This window comes from Salvelinus namaycush, chromosome 21 (assembly GCF_016432855.1).
Source record: "Salvelinus namaycush isolate Seneca chromosome 21, SaNama_1.0, whole genome shotgun sequence".
Taxonomy (NCBI): Eukaryota; Metazoa; Chordata; class Actinopteri; order Salmoniformes; family Salmonidae; genus Salvelinus; species Salvelinus namaycush.
Genome location: NC_052327.1, coordinates 8,262,036 through 8,275,531, shown reverse-complemented (window position 1 = coordinate 8,275,531; position 13,496 = coordinate 8,262,036).

The window sequence follows — 13,496 nt, the reverse complement described above, 5'->3', positions numbered from 1 at the left end:
TTGGGGTTAGACTCTTTGCACTATATTATAATAATTTTGATGTCATCATTAATGGAACTCTAGCCTACTTCTGGACCATGGTTAAACTTGGTCTGGCCTCAATCTTTTTCTTGGTCCTGGCTTCAAGCATTTTGCAACCTAATAGGCTATTGGTATGATCAAAGAATTCAAGAAGGTGCCAAATTCCGCCCTATATGTTTACTAGAGGCTGAAACATAAAATGTATCCCAAACCCACAGATCAAATATTTACAGTAGTCAAACCTTTTTTTAAATGTGAACATGAACTATTCTGTCACAAAAATCTCCATGCGTCAATGTCACAAGAGCAAGCTGTTGGTCAAGAGAAAGTCCTCAGCGGTATTCTAAAATTATATTTTTTAAAACCTAAACTCAAGTCTACACAGACAGTCAGTGACACATTAAACAGGTCAACATTCACAAAGCCGCTGGGCCAGACGGATTACCAGGACGTACTCAAAGCATGCGCAGACCACCTCTCAAGTGTCTTCACTGACATTTTCAACCTCTTCCTGACTGAGTCTGTAATACCTACATGTTTCAAGCAGACCACCATAGTCCCTGTGCCCAAGAAAGCGAAGGTAACCTGCCTAAATGATTACCGCCCCGTGGCACTTACGTCGGTAGCCATGAAGTGCTTTGAAAGGCTGGTCATGGCTCACATCAACAGCATCCTCCCGGACACCCTACACCCACTCCAATTCGCATACCGCCCCAACAGATCCAAAGATGACGCAATCTCAATCGCACTCCACACCGCCCTTTCTCACCTGGACAAAAGGAACACCTATGTGAGAATGCTGTTCATCGACTACAGCTCAGCGTTCAACACCATAGTGCCCACGAAGCTCATCACTAAGCTAAGGACTCTGGGTCTAAACACCTCCCTCTGCAACTGGATCCTGGACTTCCTGACGGGCCAACCTGAGGTTGTAAGAGTAGGCAACAACACGTTTGCCACGCTGATCCTTAAAACTGGGGCCCCTCAGGGGTGTGTACTTAGCCCCCTCCTGTATTCCCTGTTCACCCACGACTGTGTGGCAAAACACGACTCCAACACCATCATTAAGTCTGCTGACGACACAACACTGGTAGGCCTGATCACCAACAACGATGAAACGGCCTATAGGGAGGAGGTCAGAGAACTGGCAGTGTGGTGCCAGGACAACAACCTCTCCCTCAATGTGAGCAAGACAAAGGAGCTGATCGTGGACTACAGGAAAAGGCGGGCCGAACAGGCCCCCATTAGTATCAACAGGGCTGTAGGGGAGTGGGTCAAGAGTTTCAAGTTCCTTGGTGTCCACATCACCAACCAACTATCATGGTCCAAACACACCAAGACAGTCGTGAAGAGGGCACGACAATACCTTTTCCCCTTCAGGAGACTGAAAAGATTTGGCATGGGTCCCCAGATCCTCAAAAGGTTCTACAGCTGCACCATCGAGAATATCCTGACTGGTTTCATCACCGCCTGGTATGGCAACTGCTCGGCATCTGACCTTAAGGCGCTACAGAGGGTAGTGGAACGGCCCAGTACATTACTAGGGCCAAGCTTCATGCCATCCAGGACCTATATAATAGGCGGTGTCAGAGGAAAGCCCATAAAATTGTCAGAGACTCCAGTCACTCAAGTTATAGACTGTTTTCTCTGCTACCGCACGGCAAGAAGTACCGGAGTGCCAAGTCTAGGACCAAAAGGCTCCTCAACAGCTTCTACCTCCAAGCCATTAGACTGCCGAACAATTCATAAAAATCGCCACCGGACAATTTACATTGACAACCCCCCTCTTGTACACTGCCACTACTCGCTGTTTGTTTGTTAGCTATGCATAGTCACTTCGCCCCTACCTACATGTACAGATTACCTCAACTAGCTTGTACCCCTGCACACTGACTCGGTACCAGTGCCTTTCTATATAGCCTCGTTATTGTTATTCTTATTGTGTTACTTTTTATTTTAGCCTACTTGGTAAATATTTTCTTCTTCTTGAACTGCACTGTTGGTTAAGGGCTTGTAACTATGCATTTCACAGTAAAGTCTACACTTTGTGGCGTACAGCAGGTCAGCCATGAAGGGGAGACTCGTCGAGGCCTGGTGACAGACAGTGTATACATCGAGGCGATGGCTCTATCTGCTGGACGTGCCAGGTCTCAATGGGCTCTCCTGTCAGGACTAATTGGGGCTGATTGGGGATTGGTGAGTAATCAAGGGCTGATTGATCACCAGCTGTACAAGTCCCATAAAGCTGCCAGAAGGGCAGCACACAGGAAAGAGACTTGGGGAGGAAAGGACTCCCGTATAGTTGGGGATGGTACCAGAGGTAATAGGAGGGAGTTCGGTTTTGAATCCCACAGGACACAGCAAGACCCGGAGCCCAGAAGACGGTATCCCAGAGAGGGTCTCTTGGGAGAGACCTATTCTTTTGGACTATTATTTTAATAAACACCTTTGAAACTGAGCTAATCCTACTCTGTACGTGTCTGATCTGTGTAAACGTTTTGACCCAACCCCCTGGTCTGCCACAACTTGTATTCGGCGCATGTGGCAAATAAAGTTTGATTTGATTTTGATTTGATTAAAGAGATCGTGTAATATAGACGCAGGGAAGCGTCCGGAAGCAGGTGCAGTTAGTGAGTTTAATAATAAGGAACATGGAGCGATACAAAACAAGAGAAGCTTCTGACATAGAAACTTAAACAATACTACCTGATGACTAATAACAAAAGAGTGCTAAATAAAGTGATCAAGGGAGTAATGAATTGCAGGTGTGACTGATGAGACGCAGGTGTGCGTCATGATGGTTGCCAGGACCTGTGGTTAGTAGACCGGGGATCTGACGGCAGAGGTGGGGCTCCCCTCGATGTCCAAGGGAGGCGGAGGGTGTCCGCTGGATGCTGCCACTGTCCGAAAGGTGAGCGTGTACTCCGCTGTGGCCTGGCCATCCTGCCGTAGTTGGAGTAGGTGCTCAACCCCCTCAATGCCCTCTGGTGGATGGTTGAAGACACCAGAGGGGAAGTTAGGTACTGTGGTGAATGTATTCCTTTTATGCAAATGTATGCACATTTAAAACATGAAATAGTTAATCAACTAGTTATGTAAGACCTTTTTACAGTTGGTTTAGTCCAGTGTCTGCTGTAGCTTAAACTGTTAAAGAGCTGTACCATTTTTAAAACCAACCACTTTAAGCTGCCATTTACAGCTATGTTGTTTTATGCCATTTCAAATAGTTATAATGCACAGTAATCAGAGCCGGTTCCAGGCATAAGCGACATAAACTGTCGCTTAGGGCACCCGACCCAAAACATAAAAAACATTTAGGAACTCATTGGGGTCTCAAATGACTATTGAGAGTAAGAATAGTAAAATACACCAGGTGCAATTTCGAAATTTGTGCATATATTTTTCTTCTCTTATGTCTGTCACTGAGTCACTCAATTAGCCATGTCAGCTAACAACTGTTAGCCTAGCCAGTAGTAATCATGACCGAATACCAACAGGCACACAGGGCACATGCACAGGGGCCCTGACCTCCAGGGAGCCCCCATTGATTTTGTTAGTCACTCTCACTCAGATCATATAAACATGGCATAAGTCATTACAAAATGTGTAGAATTGCTCGAAATTAGCAATCTCTCTGCCCCATGGCAAAATGAGTATAATTGCATGCATTTCTTTCTATAAAACTGCAACATTTTATCTATGCCCCATGACAAAATTAAATTGAAAGAAATGAACTAAATGAATGTTTTGCCGCCAGGTGTCACTACTTTTGACCGGCAGGTAGCCTATTGGTTAAGAGCATTGGGCCAGTAACCAAAATGTCGCTGGTTAAAGGTACAATACTCTAGCAGTAGTCAAGTTGCTGATGCTGAAAAGCCTTGTTAGTGCTTCAGACAAAAGAATTAAAGAATTATGAAATAAGTAAGCAAACTATATACAGGAATTATTTAAAAAGTCAGATCCAATACCATATTTACATGTGCAGGGATACTGGAGTGATGGAGGTAAATATGTATCGGGGTAAGGGGACTATGCAACAGGATTTAAGATAAACAGAGTAGCAGCAGCTTACATGTTAGTGGTTGTGCGGGAGTCTAGAGTCAGTTTAAATGTATGTGCATATTATGTGTGAGTGAGAACGTGATGGAGTGAGTGTTTGTGTATGTGTTGGAGTGACAGTGTGTGTGAGTATGTAGAGCCTTGTGAGTGTGCAGAGAGAGAGTGCAAAATTAACAATAAAAGGTCAATAAAGATACAAGGTTAACTCAGTACATGTGTTACGTTTCAGGATGGCTTCCTGAAACCCCCCCCCCCCCCCCAAGCAGCTGATTGGTCGACTCCATGGCTAATTGGAGAGCTGACCCCGCCCCCTCGTCAGGACGCAGCTGTCTCCAATTACCAATGTCTTCTGAAGCTATATAAAAACCAGTGTTCTATTGCTCAGAAAATAGATCATGCTGAGAGAGATCATGCTGAGAGAGATCATGCTGAGAGAGATCATGCTGAGAGAGATCATGCTGAGAGAGATCATGCTGAGAGAGATCATGCTGAGAGAGGAGATGCTGAGAGAGGAGGTTGATGGCTGAGGGTCATTATGTTGGTTGTTGCTAACAGAGATGGTTATGTTCTGTGGTTGTTGCTGAGAGAGAGAGAGCTGATTTGATGTCCTGTCTTGGTTGTGGCTCAGAGACAGGTTTTGTGAAGTATTTTTGTAGCTGCTGATTTGAGGTATGTGTGTGCTAATAGTGTTTTTGATTCTTGAAATTGTTTAATTACATTTGGATAATTCTGTTTCATTTGTTCCCAGGGGGGAAGGGGAAGGCACCTCGGGAGTGCTTAGGCAAGAGGCCCATGGGCATACATATACCCGTAGTATATTCACTGTCTAGGCACACTAGGAAAGACCTGGGCGGACCACCCCCTGTATTTTGGTTAGCGCACCAGGTGGTGCTAGTTAGGTAAGTAGTGGGTAGGAGGGTAGGAGAGGGGGGCTTTGATATTTACTTTCTTTGATTTGGTTCCGTCCAGCCCCTTTTACCCAAAATTACCGTGTGACGGAATAAATTCCTTGTAAACGGTACAATTCTCTGCCTTTTGTCATCCTTACTCGCACCTACGGTCCATACCTCTTTCACTTCACGGAGAGTTGAGTTGTAGCAGGGTGTTGCATTCCCACTTCATAGAGGCATGCGTAACACATGTAGCTATTATGTTAGATATTTATAAGTCGTATTGCTTGGGGATAGAAGCTGTTCAAGAGCCTGTTGGTGTCAGACTCGATGCACCGGTACATCTTCTTTTCATACTGCCTGATATAGAGGTCCTGGATGGCAGGGAGCTCGGCCCCAGTGATGTACTAGGCTGTCCGCACAACCCTCTGTAGCGCCATGCGATCGAGGGCAGTGCTATTGCCATACCAAGCAGTGATGCACCCAGTCAATATTGTTTATTTAATTTAACATTTATTTAACCAGGAAGGGCTCATTGAGATTTGAAGTCTATTTTTCAAGAGCGTCCTGGCCAAGATAGGCAGCAACAAGTCATTACACAATCGGCCTCAAAATCCTTCAATGATTTAAAAACACCAATCGGGATAAGTTCTTCCAGTTTAAAAGTATTTTTTAAGGCGTTCCAAGCCGATGGCGCAGAGTACATAAGCCCTTTTACCAAATTCAGTTTGGACATTTGGAACAATTAACAGGATAAAGTCCTGCGAACGAAGAGAGTACCCACCACATTTCTGAAAAATAAAAATGGCCAAATAAAATGGTAGTAAACCCAAAATTGCTTTGTAAATAAAAGTATACCAGTGACTGAGCCTACGAGTGACTAGAGAGTGCGGCAGTGGTGCGTAAGTGTTTTGCAGTTTAAAATAAATCTCAATGCTCCATGGTAAAGGGTGTCAATTGATCTCAAACACTGAGCGAAAGCATTCATATATAAAATATCCCCATAGTCTAGTAAAGGCATACATGCAGCTGATCCTGGCTTCAAAAGAAAAACAGGCCTTATTCCTAAAATAAAATCCCAACTTCAGCTTCAATTGTTTTGTAAGTTGTTGAATATGCAATTTAAAGGAGAGGCCGTCATCAATTAAAATTCCAAGATATTTATGAGGTTACAGTCTCAATCTCATTGCCCTGACAGGTAGTACTAGGTGAAAGGTTCAGAGGTCTATTTCTTGCTTTAGAAAACACCATTAGTTTGTCAATATTGAGGATAAGCTTCAATTGACACAAGGTATGTTGAAGAGTATAAAAAGCAGTTTGCAAATTTTGGCAAGCTTTTGTGAGAGACGAGGCACAACAAATAACGGCTTAAAAGTGAAGGTGCGCATTTTGTACATTGTTGTCTAAATTATTTATATAAATAGTGAATAAGAGGGGACCAAGTACAGAGCCCTGGGGCACACATTACAGATAGACAATTTAACAGACACGAGCCCATCAAATTGAGTGCACTGAGTTCTATCAGACAGATAGTTAGCAAACAATGCAACTGCATGCTCTGAAAGACCTACACACGACAATCTCTGCCTTAGTATAGCATGATCAACTATATCAAAAGCCTTAGAGATATCAATAAAAAGTGAGACACAGTGCTGTTTTTTGTCAAGGGCTTCAGTGATATCATTTAAAACCTTCATGGCCGCTGTAATTGTGCTATGCTTCTTCCTGAAGCCCGATTGGTACATTGATGAAATAGAGTTAGTATATAAAACCTATTTTAGCTGTTCACTAACAAGGGTTTCAAGTATTTTCACCAGGGGTGACAGCTTTCAGATTGGCCTATAATTATTTAAAAGAGTTGGATCTCCCCCTTTTAAAAGTGGTAGGACAAATGCTGATTTCCAGATCTTTGGAATTTCATTACATTCCAGGGTTAGATTGAACAGATATGTAAGTGGTTCAGCTATGAAATCAGCTGCCAGATTTAAAAAGCAGGGACCAAGAAGATCAGGACATGCAGGCTTTCTCTGATCTAAGTATTTCAGGCCTTTATGTACCTCCTGCACTGAGAATGGCAACAAGCTAAAACCTTTTCTCAATAGGGGGTGCTGTTGGGACTTTGTAATAATTACGTTACCAAATTAAACTGCCTCGTACTCAATTCTTGCTCGTACAATATGCATATTATTATTACTATTGGATAGAAAACACTCTCGTTTCTAAAACCGTTTGAATTATTTCTCTGAGTGAAACAGAACTCATTCTGCAGCACATTTCCTGTCAGGAAGTGAGATTTCTGAAATCGAGGTCCCTGTTCTGAGGTCAGTTTATAAGTCCCCATGCAAGCTACGGGGCTACATGCACTGCATACGCCTTCCTCTAGATGTCAGTAAGCGGTGAGAATTTGAATGGACTGGATTGCACAATCTGGGACACTATAAAGGCTCATGGAACGGAAGTACCGTTCTTTTCAACGGGGCGCCTGGCGCAAGAGGGACATCACAATGGCGTCCTGCAAAAGCTTTCGTTTTAGCAGTTCGATATCTCCGGTCATGTTTTTATTCGTTATAGGTGTTAAAGACATCATAAGGTAGTTAATTTAAACCGACTTATAGCAGTTTATATCAGTTTATTGCGATTTTCTGGAATTTCTTTGTGACGCGCTTTCACGAGTTGGACACCTCTCCAGTGGGTGGCTATCGTTAGCTGCTATTTCTACAGGAGAAGAGGACATCTTTCAACCAAAAGACGATTGTTCTGGAGAAAGGACACCTTGCCCAAGATTCTGATGGAAGCTCAGCTAATAGTAAGCAGTCTTTATGCTGTTAATTCGTATTTATGTTGACAAATGTCAAATAATAATTCCGCCATGAATTTCGGTGCGGTCTCGCTTTAGCGCACGCTGTATGTTGAAGTAACGTTCATTTTAAAAATGTAACACAGCGATTGCATTAAGAACTAATTTGTCTTTGATTTGCTGTCCAACCTGTATTTTTTAGTCAAGTTTTGGATTAGTTACTGATTAGAATAGGTGCCTCTCCAAAGATTTCTCCTGACATTTTCTGGGCAGCTTGGCAACTTTTCTCATTGTATAACCACGATTTGTGCCACTAAATATGCACATTTTCGAACAAACTCTATATGCATTGTGTAATATGATGTTATAGGACTGTCATCTGAAGAATTCTGAGAAGGTTAGTGAAAAAATTTATATATTTTGGTGGTTTATACGATATCGCTATTTTTGGCTTGAATCAATGCTGTTGTGATGTTTGCTATTGTGGTAAGCTAATATAACGCTATATTGTGTTTTCGCTGTAAAACACTTAGAAAATCTGAAATATTGGCTGGATTCACAAGATCTGTGTCTTTCATTTGCTGTACGCTGTGTATTTTTAAGAAATGTTTTATGATGAGTAATTAGGTAATACACGATGGTCTCTGTAGTTATTCTAGTTGCTTTGGTGAGAGTTGTGATGGTGGCTGCAATGGTAAACTATGATTTATACCTGAAATATGCACATTTTTCTAACAAAACATATGCTATACAATAAATATGTTATCAGACTGTCATCTGATGAAGTTGTTTCTTGGTTAGTGGCTATTTATATCTTTATTTGGTCGAAATTGTGATAGCTACCTATGCAGGAAAAAAATGGTGGTCAAAAAAAGTTGTGTCTTTTGCTATCGTGGTTAGCTAATAGATTTACATATTGTGTCTTCCCTGTAAAACATTTTAAAAATCAGAAATGATGGCTGGATTCACAAGATGTGAATCTTTCATCTGGTGTCTTGGACTTGTGATTTAATGATATTTAGATGTTACTATTTACTTGTGACGCTATGCTAGGCTATGCTAGTCAGCTTTTTTACTGGTGGGGGTGCTCCCGGACCCGGGATTGGGAGGAACTGTTACCAGACTTAGACTTAATAGCCTCCCAAAACTTTCTAGGGTCATTCAGGTTATCAGTGGTAACAGACATAAAATATTCAGACTTGGCTTTCCTGAGAAGAAAATAACACTTGTTTCGTAACTGCCTTAAAATAAGCCAATCAGCATCAGAACATGATTTCCTTGCTTTAGCCCAGGCTAGATTACGGTCGTGAATAATACAAGACAGCTCAGAAGAAAACCATGGGTTATCTCTCCCTTTAACTCTGAACCTGTGGAATGGGGAATGTTTGTTTACTATTTGGAAAAAAACATCATGAAAGAATTTACAGGCCGTTTCCACATCAGGGATTAACTCAGTCTTGCTCCAGTCAAAATAAAACAAATCATGAAAGAAAGCCTGCTCATTAAAACTCTTCAGATTTCTCTTACGAATAAAACTTGGGTTTGTCTTAGGAACCTTCGTATTTCTAACAGCAACAACAGCACAATGGTCACTTAAATCATTACAAAAAACACCAACCGCAGAATATTTATGTGGAACATTTGTCAAATCAATCAGGGTAGATTTCTCTGGACATTTGAGATTTGGGCGAGTGGGTGAGTTAATCAACTGGGTAAGATTCATAGAATTACAAAAACTTTAACCAACACCAGTTGAGATCCCCAATCAAGATAATTTCACTGTGAAGAAGTTTAGACATGAGGTGCATCAGGGAAGAAAATGCATCACCGAGAGCAGAGAGGGGTCTATAACAGCCAATCACAGTTATATAGAGACCCTTTGAAACCTCAAGATTCAAAGCAAGAAATTCCAACTGTTTTCAAATAGTTTCAGACTTTGCCACACTTACAAGGAATTTAGCCACACCCCCACCTTTCTTAACTCGATCAGTGCAATACACATTGTAACCGTTTATACAAATATCTTCATCAAGAACAGAATTCAGAAAACACAATTACATCAGCATCAGTTGATTTAGCCCAAATCCTAACCCCATCAATTTTTGACAGCAGGCTGCGTACATTTAAATGAAAAATACCAAAACCAGATCTTGATTTAAAATCAGAGGGGGTTTGGAGACATTGCATATCAGGGCCAGGGTTAGGTTGCACGTTACCTGATATCAACAACAGAAGAATAACTAGGCACCTCTGTTTAATAACCTTGCACGGCTTCTCCTTTTTAAGAGACCTACTGCAAGCGAATTCTACAGGTGAGTTTCCAGACAATACAAAACAGTATTTTGAAACCATTAGACTTTGGTAGTGACACTGTTCACATCATGCCACAAATGCATCGGCACTTGGACGAGTGGACCGAGTGAAAAAGAGCGAATTCCCGCAGACAAAATGTCTAATGGACGGGAGAGCACATTGTCAGATGTACTCACACAGTGATAATGTTCGTTTTCTCCAGTGTTCAGTAAAGTCAGTGCACAAAGCAATACCACGAAAATTGTCATTTTCTCAGAGAGATGTAAGAAATAGAGGCCAAGGTAAGGGGAGAGAAGGACAGTGTGTATGTATGAGTCTGTATGTGAGTGTGTGTGCGCGTGAGTAGATTGGGTGTGGAGGTCGATTGAGAGAACGGGTTGGGGATTGTTGAGCTGCCTCTGACAGCCAGGCGGAGAGCGAAGAGGAGCAGCTTGGATGAGACACTCCGCAGAGGGAAACCTGAGGATAGAACCCAGGCCAGCCAGAGAGAGGGTTACTTTGGTAAACTTCAAGTAAAGAAGTGCAAAACGAAAGAAAGAAAATGTATCCGAGTTGAGGGAGACCCGCGATCTTTACACCAGCAAAACAAAATAGTTTGCACTACACAACAAGGAAATTGTGGATTTGTTCCACCATAAATTAATAGGTTATTAGTAGATTAAAATCTACTAGTCACAGACAAACGACTTGACATGCTGCCATCTTGGATCCTGATCACCATCCAATATGTTCTCAATGGTACAACTGTAGAGACATTCTGAGGATTTGAGGGCCCATTCCACATTTTTTCAACCTCCTGAGGGGGAAGAGGCACTGTCGCACTTCTTCACGACTGTGCGTGTTTGTTTGGACCATTTTAAGTCAAGAGGAACTTGAAGCAGCCTACATGCTCCACTGCCGCCCCGTCAATGTGGATAGGGGCGTGCCCACCCCCCCCCCCCCGTTTCCTGTAGTCCACGATCAGCTCCTTGGTCTTACTGACGTTGAGGGAGAGGTTGTTTCTCCAGCACCACACTGCCAGGTCTCTGACATCCTCCCTTTATGCTATGCTGACTCATCGTCGCCGGTGATCAGGCCGTCGTGATAGCACCGTCGTGTCGTCAGCGAACTTGATAATGGTGTTGGAGTCGTGCGTGGCCACACGGTCGAGTGTGAACAGGGAGTACAGGAGGGCTCTAAGCACACACCCTTGGGGGCCCTTGTGTTAAAGTTCAGCGTGGCGGAGGTGATGTTGTCTACCCTCACCACCTGGGTTCGGCCCATCAAGAAGTCCAGGATCCAGTTGCAGAGGCAGGTGTTTAGACCCAGAGTCCTAAGGTTGGTGATGAGCATGGAGTTGGTTCAACAATGGTGTTGAACCCTGAGCTGTAGTCAATGAACAGCATTGTCACATAGGTATTCCTCTTATGTAGGTCGGTGAGTGCAGTGTGAAGAGTGTAGTCTATGGATCTGTTGGGGCGGTATGCAAGTTGGAGTGGGTCTAGGGTGTCTGGGATGGTGGAGTTATTGTGAGCCATAACCAGCCTCTCAAAGCACTTCATGATTACAGAAGTGAGTGCTACAGGGTGGTAGTCATTGTGGCATGAAGCCTTAGTGTTCTTAGGAACACAAATTATTGTGATCATCTTAAAACATGTGGGGATTACAGACTGGGACAAGGAGAGGTTGAAAATTACTGTGAATATGCCTGGCAGGTGTTCTGCGCATGCTCTGGAATACCGTTGGGGCCCGCAGTCTTGCGGGTGTTGACCTGATTAAAGACACTTCTGCCCTCGGCCTTGGAGAGCGAGATCACCCAATCGTCTGGGTCTGTGATGGCCTTCACACCCAGATGTTGTTGTTGTCAAAGCCTGCATAAAAACCATTGAGTTCGTCTGGTGGAGAGGCATCATTGGGCAGATCCCGGTTGGATAATCCGTAATGGACTGTAGCCCATGCCACATGCGGCGGGCGTTGGAGCCTATGTGATATGATTCCACCTAATTCTTGTATTGTCCTTTTGCTCATTTGATGACTCTGCGGAGGTCATAGCGGGGCTTCTTGTACTTATTCCTGTCCTCTGCCGTAGCGTCAGGGTTGCCTACGATAGCTCTGTGTGCGGTAGCCATGTTCTTTAGTTTGGCTTTTGATTGGGGAAGCAGCGAACCCTAACCGTGGGTACAACTTCGCCGATGCATTTTCTAATGAAGCCAGTGTCGGAGGTGGTTAGCTCGTCAATGTTATCGGCGGAGTCTCGAAACATATTCCAATTAGCGCTAGCAAAGCAGTCGTGTAGCATGACCTCTGATTCTGGTGACCATTTCTCAACGGAGGGAATCGCGGGTACTTCCGTTTTCTGCTACTGCTACTGCAATAGTACAGAGTCATGATCTGATTTGCTGAATGGCGGACGAGGGAGGGCCTTGTATGCTTGCTTGTGGGTAGAATAGCAGGGGTCTCGGACTTTATCGCCCCTAGTGGTGTAGGAGACGTGTTGATGGAAGTTGGGCATCACGTGTCTTAGTGACGCCAAATTAAATCACCGGCAACCAGAAAGGCAGCCTCAGGGTGTAGGTTTTCCTGCTTGTTTATAGGCTAGTACAGTTTGTTAAGTACCAGCTTGTTATTTTTTTTCCGGAGGTGGAATTATACAGCAGTCACGATAACAACTGAAAACTCCCTCAGGAGGTAGAAGGGTAGGCATTTCACCATCAGGTATTCCAAGACACTTCCACCACGCTGGAATTACCTTAGCAAACTAGTTGGAGTTGATGAAGAGGCAAAACCCTCCCCCACTCGAGATTTCCCTGACTCCACTGTCCTGTCTGCCTGGTGAATGGAGAATCCCATCAAGTTGGATAGCCACGGGGGGTATCTTGTCCGGGAGCCATGTTTCTGAAAAGCAAAGAATATTGCAGTTATGAGAGTCCCGTTGGTAGAAAATCTGTGATCGGATGTCATCGATTTTATTATCAAGTGACTGTACGTTAGCCAGTAGAATGGAGGGAAGAGGTGGTCGGTTTTCCCTTCGCCTTAATCTCACCAGGATCCCCCCTCTCTTGCCTCTGTAAGGCTGGCGTTTCCTCTTGGGTAGGCCGAAAATTGGGTTGGAATTACATAGAGAGCCCAATCAGATGTTAAAGACTTCTTGTTGGTTGTAAGAAATAATAGTGGATACATTTAGTGAAAATAGAGTAAAAATAAATGACAAAATAATTTAAAAAAAAGTTGGATCGGAGCTTGCAAAACGGCGGCCATCCAGTACAGAACCATCTTAATTTAGCAGTAGGCTATATGCCTACATTTCATGTTCATTCAATTGAGTTCTATTTTGCAACATGTAGGCTACTGTCTGTAATTTGTCTCAATATACTGTATTCAATGATGTGTGACCTAACATGTGCGCAATGATGTGCCAAATCGGGGATTTTGTGAAT